We start from the raw sequence: 26,014 nt of genomic DNA on the forward strand, positions 1-26,014 counted from the left end.
GGAATACGCTTCGCTGTGGATGGCATAAGAACTGGATTTGTGTGGACTCGAAGGGAATTCACTTGAGACTAAGCCCAACGACGAGAATGGCACCCCCAAAGTTTTTTGTCGGTCTGTGAAAAATTGGATAAAAAATTCTTGGCAGTTTTAGCATCTGAAATTTCCAGCATTGAATTATGGAAAATCGATTTTTCGGTCTTGCAAAAATGAAAGGACATCTACCCTCGTCACATACATCGATGTGTATTCAAGCATACATACATACATATGTGTAAATGTAAATGGCCAAATGTATGGGCGTTCTTGATTTGTGTACATTTTGCAATTCATCGGACTTATTTATGTAACGACGCTTCTACTTATTAGCGATACCTCCTGATAGTACAATAGCGTATTCCTCGAACTTCTGTGGCAATATGGAAAGAGAGCAAATCCGCTCGGCTGTTAATAAAAGAAGACATAATTTCATTAATATTTAAGATGGTGGGCTTCACAGAACGCAACGAGCACTAAATCAAATGTTTGTGGTGGTCACGATCTGCCCCATTCCAACAAAAAAATATGTAATTATTTCTTAATAAATACTTTTATATCTAAACGTGAAAAAGAAAGCAAACGTATAAATCAAACATACATACGAATCATGATTCCCAAAAGCAAAACCGCAGTAGAAATAAGTTGATTTTAATCAATTTTCATACAGTCATTTGGTAATGAAGCTCAGAAATACGTTTTTAAAATCGTAATAATCACAATCACTGCAAATGTAAAAAGTATTTAAAATACATTCGAGCCAACGCAATGCAGTAACCGCAAGATATGTATGCATACCTTCGGGCTGAATCGTTTGGTGGCGTGTACATACATACAAATATGTATGTTTAATTGATATTTCTTTTTTTTATCGTTTTCAAGTTGGAGAGAAAAGGATAAAGTGTGCCATTATCATTTCTGTATTCTGTAAACTTCGTAGCGCAAAAACTACGCAATCGAATGTTTTTAAGTTTTTACACAGTTTCTACACACATATCTAAAGCTTGATCAAGGAAATATTAAACACAAATACCTCCTAACAAGGTAAAATTATAGTAATAATTCGAGGAATTTTTAGAAAATAAGAATTGTTTAAATTTCATATAAACAAATAATTTATTTTTGATTCATTTTAGAACCGAAGAAGTGTCAATTTAAAAATAAAGTTAAGTAAAGTAAGGAAAAATAAGTAAGTTACAAGTAGATTCAAAAGATTTTCGGTAACGAATAAGAAGATTAGTATGACTACATAAAATACATATGTACATATATCACCAAACCTTCAATTGTAATTTATTAATTTCCAATCAAAGCGGTAGCAAAATAGCAGTGTGAATACCACGTCGTGTTCTCTACATTCTTTGTAATTTACGCTTGCTTTACGCTTCGTGCTTTTAGTAAGTGAAATGAAAAGGTTGCAAAGGTCACATGGTGAGGTATCTTCGTCGCCGTGTTAGCATCAGAATCACGAATCACGTTAATTGCCTTTGTTTCATTTACCTCGATGCAAACCGGAAATTTACAGGAACTTAATTTGTACGTCGCCCGCCTTAGCTGAGATGACCATCTGGCTAGGGTGTTTGGTGATGGGGGTGTGTTGCGTCGACAACTGTTTGACCTTCCTCTTGTCGTTCGTGCGTGCCGAGATATACGATTAACTGCGTTAATATCGATGCCGCGAGGTTTCTTGCCCCAGCCGGAGTTTTTGCAATTACTTTTAATAAAAAATGAGGGCTGTCTACGAATCCAACATCTTAAAAATTAATCAGGGTGCACCTCCAAAGCACGGCAATATAAATATTGCGATTTAAATATTACAGACGAAAGTTTGTAACCCAAATATTTTCAAATATATTTTTAATGTAAAACGACACAAGAGAGATTGCTGTATTCGATTTCCTCCACTATCAGATACCGTTTACTCGCCAAGTGGGAATGTAAGCTGAAATGGCTAAAAAATAAATTTTAAAAAATTTCAAAAGTATGGGTGTGGTAGATTCGGGTTTAATCTCAACCTTCTAGCTTTTAAAGTTCCCTAGATGTCAACGTTTATTCGGTCGGCTAGATGGGAGTAATCTTAAGAATCCGTTATTTTGAAATCCCTAAAAAGTTCGGTTTTTTGTTTAAGAAGTTTTTGGAAACCCGTTCTAGTTGAGTGTACTCAAAGAAGGTAAAAATTCTATAATTTATAAATCTTGCGTATATTTTCTAAACCTGTAAAGTTAAGGGGCTGTATTTCCAAACATTTTTTGTCTAGGAACAGATTAAAACAATTTTGCTTTCGTTTTCATTTAATTTGATTTCTTGAAAATGAGTCTAACGATTTTTTGTTGTAATTCTAACTGTATAGTCCTTTAAACTATAACTATATTGATTTAACACGTAGTTTCATATAATCGCTTTCAAAATATTTTGAAATATAAATGAATTTGATTATGATTATACTGAGTTTTGGCAAACTACTTCTCCTCAAAGTTGTGAAACAACTGGAAAATTAATAACCTCATAAAAACTTGCGATGTAAGAACCCTCTTGGCGAGGTAAAACACAAGTGACGATCCCACCCTTTACTAACAAAAGTCATGATATTAACTTTGGTGACGAAAAACATTTTACACTGTATAAAATGTCAAGTGCTAAAGTACTTTTCATCGCAAAAGTTGGTCAGAATTATATATGTACATACATAGCTCATTATTTCTTTCTTTTTTTTTTTATCATTATCTAGGTATTAGGTATTATTATTAAAAAGGTCAAAATCGATTATATCATAGAGCATATCCATTGCAAATATTAAAATCGAAATCATATTATCTTTGTTTATGATCAAAAAGTGTTATTATTCGATATCTGGAACGGTATATAAGGTTCGGCTTGTCGAAGCCAGCTTTCTGAATTGTTTATTATCCACTTTTATAAACCCCAATCAAATTATCAAGCGTTCAGTTTGTGACGACATTATCTAAATCATTCAAATATGTATAAAGTATTTGAATTCGAACAAATATCGATTCCAGTAAATATGTAATTTATATTCATCGAATCCAAAAAGAAAACCATAATAGGTCAATGGTGTACTGTACTGACTTCTTCAATATGCAGTGTCATTGACGTATAATTAGATTTGGCTATAGCATAAGACACATTATCCCTTCCCCTATGCCAAAGTGGTCATAAAACCCACAAAGTAACCATTGATTTACTGGAGAGCGTAATTACGAGGAGTACTCTACGCGTTCTGCGACACTTACTGCTCCCAAGCAGCCAATTCGAAATACATGCATCAACATATTATTTGTGCTGGCTGCTAATTCTCTTTTTGCGAATAAGAATAAGAATTCATTATATGTACACCAAATCCATTCACCCCCGGTTTTCCATGAGGCTAACGGAATTGATGGAATTGAGACACGTAAGTGTTTGCATGTAGAAATATTTGCTTACCATTAATCTATTAAAGCTATTTTTGCTCCCAAGTAATAAAACATATTTCAAAAGTATGGGCCTAGTTGTTTTTGACGGTTGAGTGACCGTGCCAATTAAGAAAATCAAACTTGAATCTGTTTTTTCCGAGATTTTTACGGGGTAGACATTTTTGGTTCCTAGTTAAATTGTTTATATTGAGCATTGCTGTTGAATTAGCTGAAATAGACAGTAAGTTCTTTTAATAAATGTGTACATACATATACAATACTATTCTCTTTATTACTCTACAACTACATTCAAAATTGTATAGTTTTATGTTTTTAACCGCAAAATATATGGTGTTTATTAATGGCTAACAGAATAGATATTGGATGTTTCTTTTCAATTGTTGTTACAGAATTGTTTTGTACGTTTTGATCTCAAATTATACAGAAAAATTATTTATTGGAAGCGTTATTCCAATGTCTAATTACTTTAATAAAATATCGAAAATCCCCGCTGTTTATATGCGATATACAAACTGTGTAATATTTTTGAAGAAAATACCATTTTCATTAATTTAATTCCCTAAACCGACTCTACCTAGATCGTATGCGCGTCTACGAAAATGCTATGACATTAATTTTTAGAATTGTTAAGTCAGTGGTGCGCATCAATTGTATTATTTGTTACAAACTCATTTGCGTACTATTAAATTCATCAACTATTACTCTATGTCGAGTAGGAGCCACTTATCAAATTATTGTTAAATTAAATAAACGCTCTACTGTCATGGGCTGCAGAAATCATTTTAAATGTCAGGCTCACTTGGAAAACCATATAATGCAAAGTTTCGTATTTTTCAAGAATATAAACCATTTTTAACAGACATTCTTTTCGAATGAGGTACCACTTTAATGGAATAAAGCTCAAGAGGAACATGGCACCAATGACACAAAGTCCGACTAAGTTACCCTTTTTTCACAGAAATTGAATTAAGTATGTTGTCGTTCTGCCAATAGTGGCGAAAGCGTTGAACGGATATCTATACTGACAGTTCTGGTCAAGGGGGGAGGAATGGTGAAGAGATTTAAATACCTAATCTGCGGTCGGTCAACTCCGACCAAATTTTATGGGGGACATTGTTTCCATTTTAATTGTTTTAAATGAGCTTTGAATTTAAAAATTGTGGATGGGGTGGTTCCTTATATAGGCGTTTAACATCCGGAATTAGGGAAATAATAACAAATAACGCCCGCATTTGTTTTCGCATCCATTTGGGATAATGAAGCGCAACCCATTGAATTTTAATTTGGCACTTAACAAATTCAATGGGAAATCTTAAAGTTCATCTCGCTCAATTACTGCCTTTTAGCTCGTATGGACTACGGATTTATTTTCATTTTCAATTAATTTCCTTGTGAACATAAGTGTATATTGTTGTCGCCTTCGCATACTCTCCTGGTGCACTTCGTTACTACGTGGACTGCCACATGAATGCAAACATGAAAAGCTTTCTTGCAGTAATTGTACACGTTACTCGTAGAGTAAAATGGTAAACTAGACTCGTTGAAAAGTATGTATCAATAGCCTAGTCGATACAGATACAGATACAGCATACAGATTTTGGATAGACGCAGAGTAAGTTTGTTGATTCATGTTGCCCATTTTAACGCCCACAAACTGGGAAATTTTCAGATATTTCTTCGTTTTATTGTTTGTCTTGCCAATCTATCATCTACCGGTATACCAAAATCACTTTGGCCACCTCTCTTCTAATGCCTTCAAACCGCCGAAAACTGTCACGCCCACACTTTTGAAAATCGTTTTTCTCATTCATATCTATTGATTTCGGAAAAAAATTATAAAATTTCTCGTTTGCATTTCTACTACCCGAGTAACGGGTATCTGATAGTCGGGGGACTCTACTACAGCATTCCCTTTGTTTTATACTCGCTACGTGGGGTAAAAGTTTTTATAGCCAATTTCGATTGATATGACAAAAAACCGAAGGTATCTGATAGTTGAGGAAATCGAATATTTTGTTCTCCCTTATTCTATCTCGGTAATTTTAAAATCAGATTCAGACGAAGTTTATTTCCATTTATATTATTACATTAATAAAAAAAGTATAATCTATTTTGTTGAAATGTTGAATTTTGTCAAAAGAGATGCGCAAATGAACTTTTAGGGGGTGGTTGCCAATAAAAAGGATATTATACACTTATACCTGACTTAAAAAAAAATATATCTGTATTTCAACGCGATTTTGGTCTCTCTCCAAGCGATATAACTTTTTGAAACGTGTTCTTTCTTAACAGGTGTTGGGACGGCCTGATCGAACAATATATTTTATAAATCCTATAGAACAACTAATATAACTATATTAATATAAATTAATTATTATATTACAACTATATATAAATATCGAAATTATAGGTATGTACATTATTACGAATGGATTTAGCCGATTTTGGTTTGAAGAAATATTTGTGGTAAACTCGAATAATTTGCAAGATGTATGGATCTATGGGTGACCGAAATATGAATGGAATATTTACTGCTGTCTGAAAAGTCTAAATGTATAATTTCAACCACCTACTTATTGTCGACGCCGGTTATGGAGGTTAGCAAATAACTGGATATCACTTATTTTGTTTTTGCAAGGCCACTGTAATTCAACGAACACAAGGTTTAAATAATTAATGTAATCCTTATTTGCTTCCATTCGCTACATGGTAAACAATAAATTCAGATATAAGGAAAACTGTCTTCTGATTGTCTTCACGACTGGAGTCTGGGATCTGTTTTGATTTACATTTGTATAGCTTACCTACCTATGGAAATTGCATACTGGTGGTTGCCCGAAAGCTGCTAGAGGTACCGCCAGCACGATAAAAAAGTTAAGATATGCAAAACTATTTAAAATTCATTCAGAAAGTGTCAAACAGAGTTACCGTCCATTCATCTAACGTCATTTAAGGTGTGTGCACCATAGAAGATACGAAAGAGATTTATAAATAATGAATGGGCGCATACATATATACGTATTTGAGGTTTTAAAGTTTCGATTGATCAAACGGACAATTTTTGTAACATTTTTCGATAACTTGATAATGCGCTGCATAGATATTTTTTTATTGCGTGATAGCATAAAAATATTTATAATGCTATAATAATTTATTATTTTTAACGAAGAAATCAGATGCTTGCATGCATTATTAGTTATTGATTATTAAAATTTCAGAAATTCCAGAGTTGTCAAAAATACGCATATCTTTTGAAATTGGCAAGACAAATAGTAAAATGAAACAAGAGAGAATGATATAGCATAATTTCATAATGATTCTAGCATATCAATGGATATTAAATAAGAAGATATAAAATGAGAACGTTCGACGTTCTTACGGACGCACAGACGGACATGGCCAGTTCGACTCGGCAGACCCTGATGTACATAATTTATAGAGTCGGAAATACCTCTTCCAAGTAGGAATCTAGCAACCTTTTTAGTCTACGAGTTCCCGGTATAATATCTTCGTCGCATAGGAACTGATTAGTTTGGTTTTAAAAGTTTTGTGATCATTCAACCCATATTTGCACCCCATGTCGTTGTGATTTTTCGATCCCTTCAAGTCGACACAATCTTTGTGACTAGGCGAACGTAGTACACAATTCCATATTCTAATCTTTATTACGTCAGCCATTCTACCTTTTAATTTATTCATGCGTTTGGACAAAAGATAAAGTCCATGAATGCGAGTAAGAATGTGAATCTTTCAAACAAAAAACCAAACAGATTTTAACTTATTTTAAAAACAGTCAATTTTACCGATTTGAAGTATTATAGCATACTAAAACTTAACCGAAATCAGACATATGCGCATAAAATGATGTGATCGAAAAGGTCAGATAATCCAGCTGGAATAGGCCCCTCGTCAATGAAAAAGGGGACAATCGTGGAATCACATCAATAAATTGTCAACTGGCCAACTTTAAAGTGTCGGCCCACATGTCGAGAACATAACAAAGGAAAAGAGCTCAATTTTGAAAACAGAAAATAAGAAAAAGTGTTGCAGACGGTTTTTTTTTACCGCGAAAGACTACTTAATTCTACAACCTGTTGCTATCTTCAAAAGATACGAAAGCAAAATATAAGCAAAATTATTATATATTATATAGAGTAAATGGGTATACTATGTTCGTTGAAAAAAGCGGAACATATTGATGGGTGGAATGTCTCTGTAGATCTCGGGAACTATATCGGCTAAAAAGTTGAGATCTGGCCAACTGGCTATACCGACGACGAGACAAAGACTGAGGAGGGTCACCCAGCAGACACTTTTACAAGGGGGAGGCAAAGAACTCGAGTGCTTCAAAACTAGCCAAAACTATTAGCTAATCTAAATTATTTTTCCAAATTGTAATTCATCGTTGCTGTTATTGTTATGTTATGTTCGTTGCCATTCAAGCCATTTAATTGGTTGCTTAACGTAAAAAAAATTTTGTAAAGTAAATAAAAATATTATTCCTGAAATTATTTATGGTTAAAACACTTATACATTACATCAAAAAAGATATTCGCAAAATTATTTATTGTTAAGATACTTGCGTTTATGTGTGTTCCCTATTTATTTTTAAGATTAATCCTATGACAAGTTTATGATACAGTGGTCCGAAAAAATGAAGGCTACCCGACAAGCGATGATCGGTGGGACTATTACCTTGTTACACGGTTGTTGGGTTTTGGGTTTAATACAGAAAATACAAATGCAATAACATGCATAGGCATACCGATGAATAATTTAAATATTGATCTGTTCGACTTTAAGTACAAGAACCCGTGATTCCAAACCCAGTGACCACGGAAACAAAAGTTTATCTGAGAGTCAAAACGGAGACCTCGTCAAAAACTTGTTTGCTCACCTGTATTTACTTAAAATATCCAAACACAAAAACCTTTGCATACTGCATATCTCAGTTTGTATGTTGACAAGGGAATGTGTACCCAACACGGTAATTGTACATAAGCATGTGATAAACACGAAACATTTGGTCTCTTCTTAAATCTAAACAATGCATTCAGAATATCGGTGTACTCATCGATTCATATGTAGTTTACCAGCTCTTCCCATTTCTTTAAGCTTCTTCCGAATCAGTAGACTATCCTTTGGGAAATAGGTCCCTGAACGTAATAATTGTTAAAAGCCAGGGCCCTGACCCATCGGAATTATTTGTTAATGTAATAATAATAAATAAAAGTGCATACTATACAAAAATATGTAACAGGTAGACGGAAACGTATCCGACCCTATATGTTATGTAGATGCTTATATACAACATCCGAGTCGATCTACTACGTGAACTGCCATTTACATGGATGAAAGATATAAACTAAATACATTGACACCTGAGTGCTTCGTCTGGTAGCTAAGGTTTGTTTATAGACACAAGAAATATGAATTGGACGAGTGACAAAAAACTGGATTTTCTATAACTTCCAATATACAAAGAAAACAAGAGAGAATGCTACTGAATGTCCAGTTCCTCGACTATCAGATACCCTTTACTCAGCTTGTTATAGATATTGGGAAATAAAATAAGAAAAAATTAAAAAGAATTTTAAAAGTGTGGGTGTAATCGCTCTTGGGCGGTTTGTAGGCGTGGCAGCATTGGTCAATAAACTTGCGCTGCGTTTATGTCTCTGTCTTCCACCCTTTTACTTTACGAGCAACGGGTATAATGAATTAAAAAATTGTGGGCGCTGTGTCTATGTCTCTAGAATATGTATGCTTATATGTATGCTTAGTTCCCACGTGCATATCTAGTATACCCTTCTTTTACTCTACTGGTAACGGTTATAAGAACTACAAGAAAATAACTTATGTAATGTTTTAACGCCTACTCTAATTTCCCCAAAACGGAAAAAAACAGCCACGCCCACACTTCTACAAAATGTTTTGATATTTATTCATATATTTGTTGGTCTAATACATTTCTATCGATTTGCCAAAAAACTTTTTGCTTCTATCAAAAGGAAAAAAATGTCAAAATTGCCACGCCCATACTTTCTTAAAAATTTTTTCAGTTTTTTATTTTTTGTCTTGCCACTTTCTGTCGGTATACCAAAAACACACTTTGGTCATGCCCCTCCTTACACTAACAGAACGACCAAAACAGTCACGCCCACACTATTGAACAGTTTTTAATTTTTTTTTCATTTTATTCCCCAATATCTATCGATATCCCAGAAAAATTAATTTCGCTTTCGCATTCACACTAGCTGAGTAACGGGTTCCTGATAGTCGGGGAATTCGGCTATAGCATTCTATCTTTTTTCATATATGTATATGGGTATATATGGATATTCTAATACCTTGCCGTGCATTAGCGAGTATGTAAAAGCGAGAGTAAACGCATGACGTTTAAACGAAAGAGAGTGAGTGTCAGAAAGGGTTTTATCTATTCTTCTTTTATATTATTCCTTTCCCCTCTGACATGCGTGTTATATTCATTTCTTGGTAAAAGTGTAAACGCAGACGCAACTTTTGCAACAGACAACTGCGTAAATATGTATTTTTTGCTGTACGTACATACGTATATGATTAAAAATTCAAATTCAAAATACTGCGTGTGCGACGGTGAGTACACTTTTACATAGGCATATGTACATATATGCTGTATATTCATAAAATATTTTATTTTTGAAATTACCATTTGAACTGCATCGCTTGCATATTTATACCCGTTGCTCGTAGAGTAAAAGGGTATACTAGATTCGTTAAAAAGTATGTAACAGGTAGAAGGATGACATTCCGACCATATAAGGTATATATATTCTTTATCAGGATCAATAGACGAGTCGATCTGGCCCTGTCCGTCCGTCTGCCTGTCCATATTAACGTCTAGATCTTAGGGATTATAAAAGCAATAAGGTTGAGATTAAATATACAGTTTCTAGAGACATAGACGCAGTGCGAGCTTGTTGCCACGGTCACTCTAACGTCCACAAACCGCCCAAAACTGCCACGCCCACAGTTTTGAAAAATATATTTTTATTTTTTGATTTCTCCCCATAACGGTCGCGACCATGCCTTTGAACAATTTAAAATTTTTCTTTTTTTATTTCCCAATGCCAAAAACTGTTGAAATTTTCCGTTCGCTTTTCCCCTAGCTGACTGATTTGTAGTTGATAGGATCCACCGACACCGGGACATTTGCACCACTCTATAATAAATATTAACCCGTGTATTAACCCATATGACAAATTTAATATCATCGCATATGTAATGCATATGCAAAATATATTTTTTATATTTTTTATATATTATATTACAAACACACTTTCAACAAAATATTTTAATTAATAAATAAAAGATTAAATGATGTAGATGTAGAAACTTGACCCTATAAGCATATATAAGCGCAGGATCACTTAAAAGGTCCGATTGTCCGTATTAACACCGATATCTCGGAAACTGTAAAAGATAAAAGAGAAAGAAGAATGCAGCGCATGCATGCATGTACGCATCGATCAAAAGTTATAATAGGGTACCAGATTCGATGAAAAAAAACCCTAAAAGTATATATATATTCTTGACCAGGATAACTAGATTCGATCCGTATGAATCCGTCTGTCCGTATGAACGCCTCGATTATTAAACATTCAGATTCCAGATACATTCCAGAGACGTATCATAAATACGCCCACTCTAATGCCCAAAACTGCCATGCACAAACTTTTCGATTTATTTTGTCTTTCTGATCGATTCTATCGATAGTCCTAAAAATGTTGAACTTTCTCGTTTGCACTCTTAAGCTTAAAAAATTCTTCATAAAAAAAATTTTCAATTATTTTTTAATGATTCGAGTGGTTTGTTCAACGAAGAAACATTTTAACATGCATTTTTTGACTATTCCGGTGGAATAGTACGCATGTACGCATGATATTTTACAAATATTGTACAATATTTACGCAAGACATGTCGCGGAAGTATAAACATTCTCTTTTGGTCCAGAAAAATGTTAAAAAGAACTCAAGGTTTCATAATTCATAACGGACGTGCCTGATCGGCTCTGCTAGTGATCCTAAATACATATGTAAGTAAGCATATTCAAGATCATCTCGGGTCGCATACATTCTACTATAGCGAACATAAAAAATATTACACACATAATATTGGGAAAAGCTTAATCGGTTTGCACATTCAAAAAATTTTATTTAATGACAATGTGATACGAATAATATTATACATATATTTTTGTATTTATAGATATTTTTGATATCTCCGAATACAAATATTGAGTAGTTATTGGGAAAACAAAGGATCTACTTTTAAATGTTGAGTCCACGATGCTTGCCTGTAGGTATTTCGGTTCAAAAGAGACATTGTGATAGTTTTGTACCAGTTTAATTACTATAATATTTCTGATCATTCTGCAGACAATGGGATGTGGAACTTGCCGTGTTGGATCTTTTAACATCCGTCGGCAGTAATACAAAAATAATGAAAGATGATTGCCCAAGCTGCACCCACACAAAACAAAGGCACACACACATGCATAACAACAGGCAGAAATTAAATAAGGAAAAGAGAGGCTCGCTGTGAAAGCATAAAGCACATTGGTACACCGTTTTATCACATCATCTCCCGTCTCGCTCTAACGTAATTACCACTCTGCGTGGCAATAATTACCCCATTACGGAAATCTCCCAAAGTCTCTCAGTGTCTCTCTTGAATGTTGATTTGTACGCATGACTCGATTCTGTTCGGCTCGGTCGGACTTTCGGAGAATAAAGAAGAGGAGAGCAGAGCTCGAGAGCCCCGGAGAGCATTAACCAGCAAGTAAACAAGTAAGCCTGCCTCTCAGCTCAGTCGAAAAAAAACGTTGAATGAGTCAGATGCGGGTCGGATGGTGAGTTTTAGAGCTCTCAAAGATGCGGTTTCGCTGTAGATCTTCATTATGATATATTTGCCGTTGGCGTGACTGTGAGACTAAATGTGACTGTGACTATTCGCTGGTTAAATGCGCTAAAACATAAAAAGTGACATAGTAAAAAACAACCAAAGAGTGAAACTAACTGCAATCTGAAATGTGTTACCTCTGTAATCAATCATTCACTGCTAGCCCAATCCCAATTCTGCGAATAGTGATATCTATGTAAAGTTCGATATGGGTGCGCGTTGTTATACGGCGTCTACTTGAGTTTTATATTTACTTTTTACTTTTGCGTTGTGTCGAACAGAGTATCACAAAAAAAACCTATAATGGCAAGAATGAAGAACACCGTGAACCTTTCGACCAGTTTCAAAAAAATGCATTGCGAGATCAGCCCAACTTCCTGCCCATACCTGCAAATGGATACATTCGATTAGAGTAAATAACAACCATGCCGGAACAATTCTGCGGCACTTCTTCGTAAAATATTCAGTTCGCTTCTGCTACATGTTTAAATCAGTCGGAAATATGGGTGCATGCTAACGGTGCAGTTCCGAGCAGAAAACAATACACTCACCCTTATCCTTATGTGTGAGGTGCATTGGTATTGGAGTTCTGGTCCCTAGCAACAAAAACTTCAATCCGTAGACAAAAGCAGAGTTTCATTCCACTTCCAATGAGGACAATCCTGCACTATTTTGTTTGATGTATCGAAGCTATCGAAAACGGATTCCGTCCGGGAATAGTTTTTTATTTTTAATTGCATTATGTGCCAAACGATCCCAGCCGAGTAAAGCCGAGCTGCCTTGAGCTGAGAGCAACGAGGGTGTGCGAACGGAAGTCGCAGGAAGGAAAGAAGCTGAAAAGAGCACACCACAGGCACAGGAAAGGGTGCTGTGCCGCGCTAGTCGGTTGTTGGATGTTCTCTATGAATTGCCTTCAGCGATTTAATGAGCACGTGGTCCACGAGAGAAGTATATGCAAAAACGCTGTGTGTCTATTTCTGTCTCTGTCTTGGTCTTGATAGCTCTCCCCTCTTCGTCGCGGTGTCTGCACTGGGGTGGGCGGATGGCAAGTGATGGGAGGGAAAGGAAGCAGAACTTCCCACTTGTGATTGTGCTTGTGACTGTGCGTGTGTGAAAATGTGTGTATAAAAAAGAGACAACTGTCTCGCTTGCGATATAAGCAGCCAACTAGGAGTAAAAGTGTTTATATTAAAATGCAAAATCCCAAGAAGTTGGCAAATTAAATCAAGGGGCGTAACGCGCGCGAACACACTCTCCTTGCACTCATCCAATTCGCTCGATTTGCTCTCTTGAAATTTGCACACATTGCAGATATAATTACAAGTGTAAGAAAAAAAGACATTTAACATAGTTTTCAGCACCCGTTCGTTCTATATAAAAAAAAGATTTTGTGTGAAAGTTAATGTCTTTTCAAGCCATTGTGAATTTCTTTTATTTGGTCTTTAGTACAATCATTCTTTCAAAAAACTGGAGCCATATATGTATGTACAGTGATAAAGTGGTAAAGTCCTTGGCAAAACTACTTTTGTGTTGCCAACTGACTGCTGTGGGTCGATCACCTTTCGACTGTCACCTGCCACTGGTCACGGCAATTTCACCCGCATACACCTGTATACATATGTACATAAACTGGCACATCAGGGTTTTTACTTAATTGGGTTCTTTTTAAGCCTTGCTGTTGCCTGCCGGCTTCTCCCTAACATCCTGTCTATTGACCACCTGTCTCAAGTTGATGGCTTCACATAAATGCAAAATCAAAACCGCAAACCCTATTGAGAGAGACCGTATTTGAGGGTCAGTAAAATATGTAACCAATAATTTATATATAAAATATACCAATGTCTGAAGAACTTTGCACAATTCGAATGTATAACACTAACTTGTAATAGCTAAATATTTCAGGTGAAAATAATAATAAAATTGTTCACAAAATTACTCTTTAGGTGCCGCAGGCTAATTATCTCGCCCAAATCCACGAGCGCTCGATTCAAAAGTTCCTATAATATTTAAGCCTAAAGTTAAACATAACATAGTACAAACTATCGCCGCTAACTTAAAGTAATTCACGATTGAACTAGCTAATAACCCAACTTACTCCAAGTCTAAACGCTCGCAAACATACATAAGTGCAAAAACAAAAACAGCAAGGAGAAATCGAACGCCCTTATTTGAAGGATCTTCATTTCAATCGTCGAATGGCTTAAGGATTCAACTTTTCATAAGGACCTCAAGTGAGTACAATATTAGATTTGGTAAGGGTATGTTGTCTAGTTGTATGCGCAAAATTGGTCCTTTGTATACAAATAATCATATCATAGCCTCCAGAAGATATGGATAAAAAATATGTCTCGATAGTATTTTATTTTCAAGTACAAACCAGTTACGAATCTTATTTTATATATGAATAAAACAAGAACGTATTCATTATTCGTGTATATCGACTATATATACCCTCATAGCCGTCTATAAGACATCATTACCTCAGTTATACAATCAGCAATACCTCATAACACAATGAATTTTCGGTTACACCTTTCATGTTGAGTCCCAAATACTATAGATCAACAATGACGGTTAATGAGAAAATATATATATTGTTTCCATTTTATTTCTATGACATTTTTTTTATTAATGAGTCCGATTCGTTTCGACATATTTACGTATATACTAAATACAATAGAAAGAATATTTTCGGGAAAAGTTAATGCTTTAATAGCTTATAGCCTTAAATCTGAGAGAGTATTTGGCGTAGGAACAAGCAGGCAAACTGACTATATAAGCTCGGCTGTTTTTGCTGATCAAGAATATACCTTCACTACATTGCATACTTCTGAGAAAAATTGCATATAGTGTAGGCAATAAGAACGCCTATATGTAAGTTAAATATCATTAAATAAGTTCGTATTTAACAGCAAAGGCTGCAAATTAAGAACGAACAAGTATTTGCAAACATTATTGTCTGCGGAATTAGTGTTTCGTATAAGCGCACCAAATAATAGCTATTGGTTCATCATGTCAAGTCACCCATTGGAACATTTTAATTACTTAAAGACTTCTAATTAGCCAATGACGATGAAGCTCTCACAGAGAGGTGGAAGGGGATTACTAGTCCCTTGTGCTTTGAGTCTTGAGAGTTGGTTCAACGAACGAATTGAACTTTACCGAAATAAGCTGAGCCGAACAGAAAAATAACAATGCCGAGCAGAGAACTAAAATCATCCAGTAATTAAGCACATAACAGACAAAAGCAATGATGACGAGAGCAAAGCCCTCATACTGAGAGCTTAGGGCTTCGCTCTTTAGCTGTTAAATCTCTGATGTTGCCAGTGCAGAAACAGTGGAAACATGGCAGAAACAGCGGAAACGGAATCAAAAGAAGAGTAAAGCAACTGAATGCGACAACCGCCTAAGCGCGACTTGATTGGTCGGTTGTCGCTACTTAAAGTCCGCGGCTCCCGCTCCTCTCCCTTCTGTTTTGTTTCGCTACTTACTCCTCCTCGTATTTTCTCTTCTCTTGCCGCACGTCCGCACCTGCCGCCTCAAGCCTCTTCCTCTGTGGGTTTGGTATTTGCTTTGCTATTTGTGTTCTCCGTCATTTGTGGGTGGCTAGATGGGTGGTTTATAGAACAGCGTTAATTGATGCCGTTAGAATCACACCCCATTGGCTTTGTCACTGGCTTGGTACGGGATACGTGATTCGTTGCAGCAGAATCCCTCAACCACCACGCTAAACCACTCTGTCCATAGAAAGAAAGGAGAAGCCTTCTCTTTAGCGCAATTTTAATTACCAGAACAACCAATTAAGCACTAACGCTTTCACACTCCAACCGTCTCTCTCGCACGCTCTTGATATTCTCTTGTTAGTTATCTACATGCTTCTTGTCCGTTACCGAGTGCAAGCATATAAGCTTTGATATATATACATATATAAATATATATACATATATGTGTGAGTATGTGTGTAATACGTGGGCGCTCGCATGGGAACCAATTAAATGAAAGTTTCTCTAGTAAATAGGTAAATAAAACAGCGTTGAGTGCGCTCGTTTCGGATAAGTTCATACTTATTTATGCCTTCTACTAATTGCTGCTTATTATTGCCGAATCTGCGTCTCGCCCTAATGTACATACATACACTTACATTTCTTTATCTTGTGGGTATCTAAAATCCATCAACCCTCAACCGGGTCCTTAGATCCGCCTGTACCCCGGACGATTTCCTCGCGTGGCGAAGAATAGAGGCAAATTTCAAAGGAGAGACGCAAAAATCGATAATGACGAACACCGATATTAAAATAAAAAGTCTGTGGAATCACAATAAACTACAAACGAGAGTTCTTCCTTCTCAAAACGAGTATGGGTAGGAACATACAAGCGTGTATATATGTAGGTGTATGTATGAACATTCATGTAACATTTACAAGCCGTTCCCGTGCCTGAGTGTGAGAATGAGTATACCTTGCGGAGTTGTGAGGTGGGGATGAATAGGTCGAATATATGTCTACTCTTTACATACAAACGTAGATGTGTTGAATGGGTAAATACCCTGGTGATGGTTTGGGACATTTTTGACGGCATATGCCCGAGCACAGCAACGTGGGTGCGGGGGAGAGGTGTATTTTGTTTCTTTTCTGTTTCCTTTTAATATAAATACTAATTATTGAACACGCTCAAACTTTGAGAAGTAGTACAAACGAAAGCCAGAGTCAAAGAATGTCATCATAAGTCGTTCGAGGTAAGGGTAGTTTGTCTCAAATAAACAATAATTCGAAATCGCAGGAATAATTGTAATAAAAAATTTCTTAGAGCAGCGAAATATGAAAGAAGAGCAGAATAGAGACGGGAGAAAAAGAAAGGAGACGAGAAAGAGGCCGAAATGTATGTATGTCCCAGTGCTCCCTGAAATACCACGTCCGGGTAATTGTGTTCTTCATATACCCATCTCCGTCTTGTACTCTATTTACCCATCAGCGCCTCATTCTGCCGTCTCTGTCCTTCTGGACCCACACTCACCCGCATCTCGAAGTACTTTGCTTTCCAACGTTGCCATTAGGTACGACGACGACAACAACCACGACGACGACGAAGGCCCTTTTCGGAGAGGGCCGAAAATATGCAGAAAGGAGACACCATCATCATATTCTGGGGCTGACGAGACGCCGAGATACAGTCAGTAGCGAAGCCAAGCGCAAGCAGCGCATTATGTATAAATTATTTATTTACATATAAATTATATTTGTACTCGCGCGCCGCTCGCTGATAGGAGAGGGAGATGGTCTGGATTGTGGGCGTAGCGATTCTTCTCCTGGGACCAAGCCGAACGACGAGTCGCCACGGTGTCTCCGTCTCCTCCAGGCACCCCAGTCTCTGCCTCCACATCTGTCTCAACTTTTACCAGGGCCCGCTCCGTGAGTGCGCATACAATTACAATTACCGCGCAGAGACATATGTACACGCACACTGGCAGCCGAAAGGGGTACGCGAAATGAGGCCCAAGCAACAACAAGGATGAAAATAGAAATTAGCAACAAAGCCGACAACGAACCCGAACCAGGGGCCGAAACTAAAGCCGAGCATTGGAAACCTGTTTTATTTTCCATGCCGTTCTGTTGCTGTTGTTGCGGTGGCGCAAGCTTCTCAAATGGCAAAAGTGATTTTGGTCGGTGCTATGAGCGGAGAAGGGAGGATTAAAGAGAGGGTGACCGAGAAAGAGAGGCAGATCCATCCGCACTCTCTCTATCCTCGGCTCTTTCTATTATGTTCGTCAATATTAATTAAATTAAGAGTTACTTCTCTCAGTCAGCTCTCACCCTCTCGCCCAACATCACCGACCGACCCCCCCTTACCAACAACACAACGACAGAAAATTTCGCTCCGCAGCTTTGTCTCGCATCTCTTTCTTTTGAGTGAACGCTGGCACACACCTATGTATATGCGGGCGAAAACCGTATGCACGCACACGAGTGCGAGCGAGGCAAAGTGCGGTGGCAATGATTTAGTTGTTCTCATTGTTTTTCGCTTGTTTGGTTAAATAAAATAGGATTGGTAGGAGTGGAGAGCTGAAGCTTAAGGTGGTTCTGCAACATTTTCTCTCATGGTTTTAGGGATTCCTATTCTCCGCTCTCAATTATTTCAGTTCTCTCGTTGGTAACCCTAAACCTAATCCCGCGCACAGTGCGCGTCAATGAATGTGGATGGGAGTGTGAAAGCTCGGTTAAAAACAAACAAGCGTACGAGCTGAATAGGCGTGGCGTAGGAAATGGACCGATGCAGACCCTGACTCTGGTTGCGACTCAGACTTAGAATTAGACTCACCCCCAGACGACCGACGACTGACGAAGACCTTGCGATACAAATCTGCATATCACATGTAATTGTCGACTATTAAATGTGCTCCAAGCGCATGTGTACTGATATGTACGTGGTACACATATGGATATACATACAGATGTGAGCCTGTTGGCTAAATCTTTGTACGTCGTCCTCAAATGCAAACATAATGCATGGGTCACACACACGCACATATCATCAATGTTCATGTGTTAGTATCCTCCCCCTCGCCTGACTCACGTAAAACTTTTTACTCACACGGAAAGTGCCATATAAATCGCGCTCGGACAGAGACGGAGAGCGTGTGCTAGTGTGTGGCGTGTGAGCTGAGCACTTCGCACACCACTGCGGCCTTCGACTACCGCATAGCATCTTCTGATTGGTCGTTTTAATGTGCGCTGAGTGCTCCCGCAACCCCCACAGCCCCACCCTCACGTCACATCTTTCTTCTTGCTCTCCCCTCGGTGACTGTATTAATTACGATTACACATACACGCAGCAGCAGCTCTTCGAGTATTTTAATTGGTCGAGCCATATATGGTGTTGGGATAAAATGGAAGAAATTGGTACACATAAGAATCATCGAGCTTATTTCAGAAATGCTCTTATCTTACAATTCCTTTAATGCGTTACAAAAATACTTTGTAACCAAATTAGTTACTTCGTATAACAAAAAAGATTTTTCTTATTTTCCTACCAAAATTATTAAGGACTAGTTCCAACAAATGAGTCAGTTTATATCAGTTCAAAGTTAAAAATTCGCTAGCAAATTATTAGGCAATTAAATTAATAAATGAATTGTATTTTTGATTTTGAAAATATTAATCATTAGTCAAAACTTAATTTATAACGAGATTTTTTTTTAATCCAGTTAAATTAGAATTATCAATATCATAATAAAAACTAACAATTTACCAGTATTATTGTCGCTTACACTTCTAATAAGAAAAAGTTCTTGCTCAGTGTAAAAAATATGCATTTGCGAAGACTTCATTCAGAAGGCAAAAAATTGTTAACAGAAAATAGGATTACCAATACGACGATTCACAAAAGGTTTACTATTGTTTACTATTACTTTTTACATCACATAATGTTCGACTGCAGTTTAAACTTGGCCCACATGCTATTATACGGATAAACATCGAGATCTCCCTGTTGAGTTTAATATATTTGAATCATTATTTGCTACATTTGCAATATACATATGAATTTAAGCATCCATTTTATTTTACCATTATACTTTTTCACCGTACACCTTCTTATAGTTTGGACAAAATCCACTGTCCGATTTGGTACTCACCTATAATACGAAGAACACAGACAGGTCTAAAATTGAGAGACTTAATGACATACTAGGAAAAAAAGCGGCAATCGGGCGGTAAGAGGGCACATACGGCTAATCGATTGAGCTCTTGATTCAGACCAAAAACATATGTATGTATGCTTTTATGTGGATGTTGCTATAAGACGTTCAAACTCTTGACCACCAATATTTTTACTTAAATAATATTACTCTCCTTAAATTTAATTCACGCAATTAATTCATTCAAAAAATAAAATGTAACCTGTGCTCAAGACTTCCAACGGTGAGGCATAACTACACTGACTCACGTGAGGAGCAAGTGCCCAGTCGAACGTTGTGAGTGGGTCAAAATACATATCCGTATATTTCTATACTTGTCCATTGCTCTTGGCTTGTGTTTTTGTTTGGCTTGCGCTGGTCTTGTGTTTCAGTGAGCATGTGCGTGTGTTTTAGCACCTACCTCCCGTGTTATTGAGTTAGTGGTGCTTTTATCTTCACGGTCAATAAGGGTTTCGGCCTTTCCCGGCTTGTTGCTCTTTATGTTGTCGTGTTTTTGTGTTTATGTTACTTATCCAAGGGTATCGCAGAAAGGAAAACACATGTGTGCGTTTCAATATACATATGTAGTTCGGCTTGTTAGATACTGAACCTGGGAAATGCCTTTAAGCCATGCTTTTCGCCTATTACCTATTAACGTTCGAAAACCATTTACCTATATTAAAGAAAAGGTAAAACAAGAAAAAAAAGCACTAGAGAAGTGAAGAAGATTATCCGTACACAAAAGTAACGACATTTGCTTACAATTTATGAATATTGTTCAAAATTAGAACGATTTATAACATTTTTCGATATTCCGTATACGTGCTATTTCGTTCTTTATATGGCAGTTCGTGTAGAATTTGAAAGCTCCCCACAGGAATCAATAAAAAACTGGTTATCGAATGAAAATCTTTATTGATCAAAGGACTTTCTTTACTAATAGTTTCAATTAATTTTTGGATCATTGGATTATTAAATTTTGGAATTTTATTAAATAAATGCCGAAATGATGTATTCACCCTTGATAAGTGTGGTCGACTTCCACGACTATCAGATACCCCTACTCAGCAAGAATGAGTTCAAACGAGAAGTTTCTATATTTATTCCCAACAGACGATAATAAACCAAATAATAAACGACCAAATTAAAACGATGAAACATAATCAAAGCAAAATATTTTTAGAAGGTGTGAAGGTGTTTGTGGGCGTTAGAGTGGGCGGGGCATAAGATTCTTGGAATATCGATAGAAATTTACAAAACTAGTACAAAAGTTGGTATGCTTAATCTCAACCTTCTAACTTTTAAAATTACTGACATTACGACGTTCCGTCCATATGAACAGGCAGACGGAAAGATGGAGGTGGCTAGTTCCACTCGGCTATTGATCCTGATATTCTATAGAATATATAGAATAGATATAATGTATATGGTCGGAATCGCTTCCTTCTGCCTGTTACATCCTTTTCAACGAATCTAGACTACCATTTTATTCTACGAGTAACGGGTATAAAATCTCAATGCCGAGAAAGAGCGGTTGCTAACGACAGATGGAAAATCGACCAGGGAGATGAAATAAAACACTCTGACAGGCAAGCAGTATTTTGTTGAAATTAAATTTTCCAACGAATTCGTATTTTATTGGGCCCCTAATTATAGTTGCCGTATAATTATTAGACAAATTATTGTTAAATTGGCGAATCATTATCATCATCTTCTTTGCCTTATATCACCAGATAAAAACAAAAACAGGGAAGGGAAATATATGTTTGTATGTGAATGTGCTTGGATAACATTTGAAAGGTATATATGCACATACATATCGTACATATGTATGTAAATGGAAACCGAACTTTATAGTTTATGCAAAGACCCTAGAATAACTGCATAGTGCCAAACCAATGTATGGCCGTTACGCATCTTGTTATTCTAGGGTCTTTGGTTTATGCATGCATTTTGGAATGGTTTTGAGATAAAAGTTGTTTACAAATTCCCAATACAAAAACAATGAAAATGTTTAGGCGAATGCATGTTTTTAATGGATTCTATATTATTATTTATCAAAAAAATTTTTTTTTGCTTTGACCATATATTTGCCAAGAATATTTTGAAAATTCACGTTCGCACTCCCATTAGCTTAGTAACGGGTATCTGAAAGTCAAGGAACTTATAGCGCTCGTGGAGTAAAAGTTTCTAGTTTCTAGTTTCTTTGAAAAGCATGTAATAGGTTATTCCCCAATATCTATCGGTATCCCAGAAAAATTATAAAATATCGCGTTCGCATTCACACTAGCTGAGTAACGAGTATCTAATAGTCGGGGAACTCGAGTATGGCATTCTCTCTTGTTTAAAATTATATTTATAATGGTGTACAAATTTATGCTCGCCAATGGAATTATACGGTTTTTGTTTATAAAGTAGAGGAATTCAACTATCGAAATATACTTGGGGCAAATATTTTACGTTGAAGAGAATGAATTCAAGTCATGAACGCAAAGAAATCAAGAAAGTATTAAGTTTGCGCTAACTTAGGCCACAATGTCAATTCAAGCCCAAAGCAACCAACCAAATACCGAAAATCCACAACTCCAAAAGACATTTTTCTAAATAATTTTAGGAAATTAACATAGTCTCAACTATTACAACTTTTTTTTAAACAGATGGCTCTCTGAATAAAGAGAACGCTATAGTCGAGTCTCTCGACTATTAGATGTCCGTTACTCAGTTATTGGGGCAGCATTGTTTCCCACATGCTTAGCTAATTAACAGGTGAAACCTAGCCTATAAATATGCTATTAGACTATGTAAATAGTATATTTTTCTGCTTTACAATATGTCTTGCCAAATTCCATTTATAAAAGCATTTCGGACTCCCTCTTCTAACCAACACAAAGTTTTTATAAACAAAATAGAACACTCTCATAAAAGGCAAATTTTAAAAAAAAAATTTTCTGATTATTTGGTAGTTTTATGCACACAACCTGAAAAATTACGTTTTCAACGATTTTTTTGGGCACATATGTACAGATGCTGTGGATACGCCCATAAATATATATATATATATATATATATATATATATTTTATATTATATATATATATTTATATATATATTTTTTTTATATTTCGCTTGTTTTAAGCACTTTAACGCCCTAAAACTCTAGCGCCACTAATACGGAAAGAAGGTAAAACGCCCATCATTGTGAAAAATTTGTTGAGTTTTATTAATTCTCCTAATTATACCCGTTGCTCGTAGAGTAAAAGGGTATACTAGATTCGTTGAAAATTATGTAACACGCAGAAGAAAGCGTTTCCGACTTTATAAAGTATATACAGCTGTGTTCGTAAAAATAGCAGTGGTTTGTCCTGCGAGTTTAAGATAAGAGATTCCTGTGATTTACAGTTTTATTGGTCAAATTTCTTTTATAATATCATTAGGTATTTAATTTTAAACAATTCAACAAATGTTTCACCTTTATTTCAATAGTTTCGAAAATAGAGATTAAAATAACATAATAGGCAGAAATTCAGGTGTTCAATAAAATAGCAGTGCTATGAAAAAATAGTAACAAAATTTAACTTGACCAAAATCGAACATAGTTTTTCTTTTTAATATGTTAATTAGGGCCTAATATTTGGTTGGATAGCCTTTGTTAGCCAGCACAGCCTTACACCCACGCGGCATGGAGTCCACCAGGTCCTGGCAACGTTTGGGGCGAATTTTTGCCCATGCATCCTGCACAACTTGGCAAATCTGAGCCTTAGACGTCGGGGACTTCTCGACACATATTGTTTAATGTACCCCACAGGTTTTCAATCGGGTTTAAATCGGAAGATGGTGCATTGCATCTTATCTATGTTTTTGACCCATCAGTCCAAAGGATATTACGCCATTTGACCTTTCGTGGACTCCTCGCACTGAAATTTTGATTCAGTAGTCGTCTGCGAATAGTAACGTCACTGATTCCCAAGTCCCTAGACGATGCAAAAGGATAGGCTTTGTTCTAACGAACTATGCGTCGATCCTCTATATCTGTGGTTTTTCGTTTGGTACCACGGTTTTCGGGCTTCCATTCATATTTAATATCATTGGATACCATTTTGGCAGAACATTCAAGGGTTTTTTGAATTTCCTTATATGTTTTTTTCTTCCTTTCTTAGCTTAAGAATTAACATTCTCTTCTCCTGGGAGCTGTGCTGTCCTCTACCTATCTAATATATACATATATGTATATATATATATTTAATTTATTGCCCTTTTAAATATACGAATTAACTAAACGAAACTCACTTTTTTGAAAATATTAATAATTTCGGGACCTTACGTTGGTCACAACCAGACGCTGCTATTCCTAGGAACAGCCTAATTTGTGATTTTACTCAAGAATGTAAATAAAAAAGGATAACATGAAAAACTAACGGGATTTTCTTTTTTTTTCTTATCTACACATTCCATTTTACACAAATAAGTGATATAAAAAGTCGATTCCGAAAAGGGACACGTAAAAGTACCTTTGTATTACTTAGTTTCCCTTGCACTGCTATTTTTCTGAACACAGCTGTAAATTCTTGATCAGGATCAATAGCCGAGTCGATCTAGCAATGTCCGTCTCTCTGTATAAAAGTCGAGTTCTCAGGAACTAAAAAGCTAGTGAATTCAACTAGGTTGAGATTCAGCATACAGAAAATAGCAAATATTTTTGGCACGCCCACTCTAACGCCCTAAAGCCGCCAAACCGGTCACGCCCACACTTTGTAAACATTTTTCAATTTTTTCCCATTTTATTCCCCAATATCTATCGATATCCCAGCAAAATAATGAAATTTCGCGTTCGCATTCACACTAGCTGAGTAACGAGTATCTAATAGTCGGGGAACTCGACTATGGAATTCTCTCTTGTTTTGATGTCAATTCTATGAGTAGGCCAACTAAAGACTGAAATCTCATCCTAATTAAATAATTCGTAACTGATAGTCAATGGACTCGACTGTAGCGTTCCCTCTACTTTTTAATTAAGTATATAACTATTCCGAATGCAGGAACATATTGATAATCCCTTCCGATTTGTTTGAAACAAGCTGAAATTATATATATAAATTAGAAAACTAAATTAGAAAACTGGTGTATACCGATGCTGCGTTGTCAGCTATGGAGAAGTATGATAATAGTGTCGATGCTAAATTTAAAAATTCTCGGAGTTCGATTTCAATTAAATGAAACATTCACAAAAAATGTATTAAAAATATTTTAACTAGCAAAAAATCTAGAGTTGTAACTTAAGACTGATGGCAGTTTATATAACTTATATATAATTTAAACCATACTTTAAGTGGTGTTGGGCAAGCTTTCTTCAATATCTAGACTTTTCCCTTAAGATATTTATACTGTCCTTAAGGTATCCTTATCTCATAGACATCTAAAGCAAATTTGCATTTCGAAAGTGAAGTCTGAAAGTGCCTTGAATTTAATTCCCAGGCTACTGATAAAGAGAAATTTCAAATGAAAACAATTCTTACTCCAAGAGTAAGAATTATATTGTATTAACCTCTGAAAGGGTATACAATATGATACAGGGATAATGTATTTAGATTCCATGCGTACGTGTCTGGTGTTGTCGAGCACAACTTTAAAACGATAAAGCTGCTTCAATAAGAGAAATATCCGTTTGTCACGATGGGTGTCACCGCCGAAGTACGTGCCCTGCTTTTACCCATCCCGTGTTTTCCCAACTTAACGAAAACTAAGTGATGCTCCGTGAATTTAAAATACTTCAACACCTTTTTTGTTTTGTGGTTAAGTGCTACAAAATTTTACATACCTTGGAATGTGTTACTGACTTTTTTGGGCATTGAACTTCAGTTTTTTTTACCACAAAAGTCGCAAAGCTTTGTAAAAACTATAAGATAGATTTTAGCACATTAACAAAAGGGTATGGAGACTGT

At 36.1% G+C, this 26,014-nt stretch overlaps 1 protein-coding gene across 3 annotated transcripts in view, besides 15 other annotated features; it reads left to right on the forward strand.

Annotated features, from left to right (window-relative positions):
- Positions 1 to 1,907: 1,907 nt before the first annotated feature.
- Positions 1,908 to 2,090: a mobile genetic element.
- A 3,122-nt stretch (positions 2,091 to 5,212) lies between these two features.
- Positions 5,213 to 5,386: a mobile genetic element.
- A 1,438-nt stretch (positions 5,387 to 6,824) lies between these two features.
- Positions 6,825 to 6,925: a mobile genetic element.
- A 1,793-nt stretch (positions 6,926 to 8,718) lies between these two features.
- Positions 8,719 to 9,776: a mobile genetic element.
- Positions 8,957 to 9,014: a mobile genetic element.
- A 432-nt stretch (positions 9,777 to 10,208) lies between the features above and the next one.
- Positions 10,209 to 10,500: a mobile genetic element.
- Positions 10,501 to 10,881: 381 nt separating this feature from the next.
- Positions 10,882 to 10,932: a mobile genetic element.
- Positions 10,933 to 11,021: 89 nt separating this feature from the next.
- Positions 11,022 to 11,182: a mobile genetic element.
- A 1,124-nt stretch (positions 11,183 to 12,306) lies between these two features.
- The window catches only part of zfh2 (Zn finger homeodomain 2), a 39,065-nt gene continuing 25,357 nt past the window's right edge, over positions 12,307 to 26,014 (forward strand). For all 3 annotated transcript variants that reach the window (NM_001258496.3, NM_079884.5, NM_001272130.1), the window contains exons 1-2: positions 12,307 to 12,354; positions 14,348 to 14,635. The gene's annotated coding sequence lies outside the window, so the exon portion shown is untranslated. The remainder of the gene's footprint in view (positions 12,355 to 14,347; positions 14,636 to 26,014) is intronic.
- Positions 21,359 to 21,586: a mobile genetic element.
- Positions 21,957 to 22,014: a mobile genetic element.
- Positions 22,194 to 22,247: a mobile genetic element.
- Positions 22,313 to 22,428: a mobile genetic element.
- Positions 22,748 to 22,804: a mobile genetic element.
- Positions 23,400 to 24,635: a mobile genetic element.
- Positions 24,636 to 24,977: a mobile genetic element.

This window comes from Drosophila melanogaster, chromosome 4 (genome assembly GCF_000001215.4).
Source record: "Drosophila melanogaster chromosome 4".
In the NCBI taxonomy this organism is placed as follows: Eukaryota; Metazoa; Arthropoda; class Insecta; order Diptera; family Drosophilidae; genus Drosophila; species Drosophila melanogaster.